This window comes from Bufo bufo, chromosome 4 (assembly GCF_905171765.1).
Source record: "Bufo bufo chromosome 4, aBufBuf1.1, whole genome shotgun sequence".
Taxonomy (NCBI): domain Eukaryota; kingdom Metazoa; phylum Chordata; class Amphibia; order Anura; family Bufonidae; genus Bufo; species Bufo bufo.
In genome coordinates this window covers 631,425,182-631,428,717 of record NC_053392.1, presented here as the reverse complement: position 1 = coordinate 631,428,717, position 3,536 = coordinate 631,425,182, and the positions used below count along the sequence as shown (strand labels likewise).

Below are 3,536 nucleotides of genomic sequence, written 5' to 3'. Positions count from 1 at the left end.
ACAGGGAGCAATAGTCTGCAGAGTACACCCATCATCCTCAGACTTCCCCGAATATTGCTGGGGCAGATAACAGGGAGCAATAGTCTGCAGAGTACACCCATCATCCTCAGACTTCCCCGAATATTGCTGGGGCAGATAACAGGGAGCAATAGTCTGCAGAGTACACCCATCATCCTCAGACTCCCCCGAATATCCCTGCTGGGGCAGATAACAGGGAGCAATAGTCTGCAGAGTACACCCATCATCCTCAGACTTCCCCGAATATTGCTGGGGCAGATAACAGGGAGCAATAGTCTGCAGAGTGCACCCATCATCCTCAGACTTCCCCGAATATCCCTGCTGGGGCAGATAACAGGGAGCAATAGTCTGCAGAGTGCACTGACACGGGGCCCCTCTTCACGGAAGTCGCTGACAGGAGCCGGGCCCCCCGTCAGCCGCTCAGGGGCTTCTGGGTAATCTGCGCCGCCCATAATAAACTACAGACGGGATCCGGTCCCCGGGGGCAACACCCTCCCCGGCAAGGACGGGGCAGGAGGGGGTTAACAGCTGTCAGCCGCCGGCACACCCGCGGATGGGTGTGGCCACAGAGGCCGAGGGGTTAATCACACTCACGTGACGCAGCCGGTGCCTCCGCCGTCCGCAGTGTGTCCGTGTACGGGAGGAGTCCGGGCAGCCGCTCCCCGCTACAATGTATCCGCTCAGCCACGCCCTCATACCCCGGGGGTGGGCGGGGCTCAGCAGTGGGAGGGGCCTCCGTTCTGATCTCTGCAGATACGGCTGTCAGTCTGCGAGCCAAGCGTGCGCGATGTGCTGCAGGTCTGCAGACTATTCCCCAGAGGAAGCGACTGACACCGAGAAATACGATGATTGTATGTGAGGAACAAGCCCCAAAACCTCCAAACCTGCAGAGCATCGCATCCGCATAACGGACTGCACAGTACAACTTCTGTATATACACTGCACAGTACAACTTCTGTATATTCACTGCACAGTACAACTTCTGTATATACACTGCACAGTACAACTTCTGTATATACACTGCACAGTACAACTTCTGTATACACACACCGCACAGTACAACTTCTTTATATACACTGCACAGTACAACTTCTGTATACACTGCACAGTACAACTTCTGTATATTCACTGCACAGTACAACTTCTGTATATTCACTGCACAGTACAACTTCTGTATAGACACTGCACAGTACAACTTCTGTATAGACACTGCACAGTACAACTTCTGTATACACTCCACAGTACAACTTCTGTATAGACACTGCACAGTACAACTTCTGTGTATACACTGCACAGTACAACTTCTTTATATACACTGCACAGTACAACTTCTGTGTACACTGCACAGTACAACTTCTGTGTATACACTGCACAGTACAACTTCTTTATATACACTGCACAGTACAACTTCTGTATACACTGCACAGTACAACGTCTGTATATACACTGCACAGTACAACTTCTGTATATACACTGCACAGTACAACTTCTGTATATACACTGCACAGTACAACTTCTGTATATACACTGCACAGTGCAACTTCTGTATAGACACTGCACAGTACAACGTCTGTATAGACCCTGCACAGTACAACTTCTGTATAGACACTGCACAGTACAACTTCTGTATATACACTGCACAGTGCAACTTCTGTATAGACACTGCACAGTACAACTTCTGTATATACACCGCACACAGTACAACTTCTGTATAGACACTGCACAGTACAACTTCGGTGTACACACTGCACAGTACAACTTCTGTATAGACACTGCACAGTACAACTTCTGTGTATACACTGCACAGTACAACTTCTGTGTACACACTGCGCAGTACAACTTCTGTATACACACTGCGCAGTACAACTTCTGTATACACTGCACAGTACAACTTCTGTATAGACACTGCACAGTGCAACTTCTGTATAGACACTGCACAGTACAACTTCTGTATAGACACTGCACAGTACAACTTCTGTATAGACACTGCACAGTGCAACTTCTGTATATACACCGCACACAGTACAACTCCTGTATACACACCGCACAGTACAACTTCTGTATAGACACTGCACAGTACAACTTCTGTATATACACTGCACAGTGCAACTTCTGTATAGACACTGCACAGTACAACTTCTGTATATACACCGCACACAGTACAACTTCTGTATAGACACTGCACAGTACAACTTCTGTATACACACTGCGCAGTACAACTTCTGTATACACTGCACAGTACAACTTCTGTATAGACACTGCACAGTGCAACTTCTGTATAGACACCGCACAGTACAACTTCTGTATAGACACTGCACAGTACAACTTCTGTATATACACTGCACAGTGCAACTTCTGTATAGACACTGCACAGTACAACTTCTGTATATACACCGCACACAGTACAACTTCTGTATAGACACTGCACAGTACAACTTCGGTGTACACACTGCACAGTACAACTTCTGTATAGACACTGCACAGTACAACTTCTGTGTATACACTGCACAGTACAACTTCTGTGTACACTGCACAGTACAACTTCTGTATATTCACTGCACAGTACAACTTCTGTATACACTGCACAGCACAACTTCTGTATACACTGCACAGTACAACTTCTGTATAGACACTGCACAGTGCAACTTCTGTATACACACTGCACAGTGCAACTTCTGTATACACACTGCACAGCACAACTTCTGTATACACTGCACAGTACAACTTCTGTATATTCACTGCACAGTACAACTTCTGTATACACACTGCGCAGTACAACTTCTGTATACACACTGCGCAGTACAACTTCTGTATACACTGCACAGTACAACTTCTGTATAGACACTGCACAGTGCAACTTCTGTATAGACACTGCACAGTACAACTTCTGTATAGACACTGCACAGTACAACTTCTGTATAGACACTGCACAGTGCAACTTCTGTATATACACCGCACACAGTACAACTCCTGTATACACACCGCACAGTACAACTTCTGTATAGACACTGCACAGTACAACTTCTGTATAGACACTGCACAGTACAACTTCTGTATAGACCCTGCACAGTACAACTTTCTTATATACACTGCACAGTACAACTTCTGTATAAACACATTGCACAGTACAACTTCTGTATATACACTGCACAGTACAACTTCTGTATACACACTGCACAGTACAACTTCTGTATAGACGCTGCACAGTACAACTTCTGTATATTCACTGCACAGTGCAACTTCTGTATATACACCGCACAGTACAACTTCTGTATATTCACTGCACAGTACAACTTCTGTATAAACACGGCACAGTACAAATTCTGTATATACACTGCACAGTACAACTTCTGTATAGACACTGCACAGCACTACTTCTGTATATTCACTGCACAGTACAACTTCTGTATATTCACTGCACAGTACAACTTCTGTATAGACACTGCACAGTACAACTTCTGTATAGACCCTGCACAGTCCCAGGAGGAGTAGGGCTGCCAGGTGAAGCCTCAGTGCAG

At 46.1% G+C, this 3,536-nt stretch overlaps 1 protein-coding gene across 1 annotated transcript in view; it reads right to left on the bottom strand.

The window, feature by feature from the left end:
- Positions 1-750, bottom strand: part of CAPN11 (calpain 11) — a 40,929-nt gene extending 40,179 nt beyond the window's left edge. Inside the window, exon 1 of the mRNA XM_040430831.1 lies at positions 613-750. The gene's annotated coding sequence lies outside the window, so the exon portion shown is untranslated. The remainder of the gene's footprint in view (positions 1-612) is intronic.
- Positions 751-3,536: the final 2,786 nt, after the last annotated feature.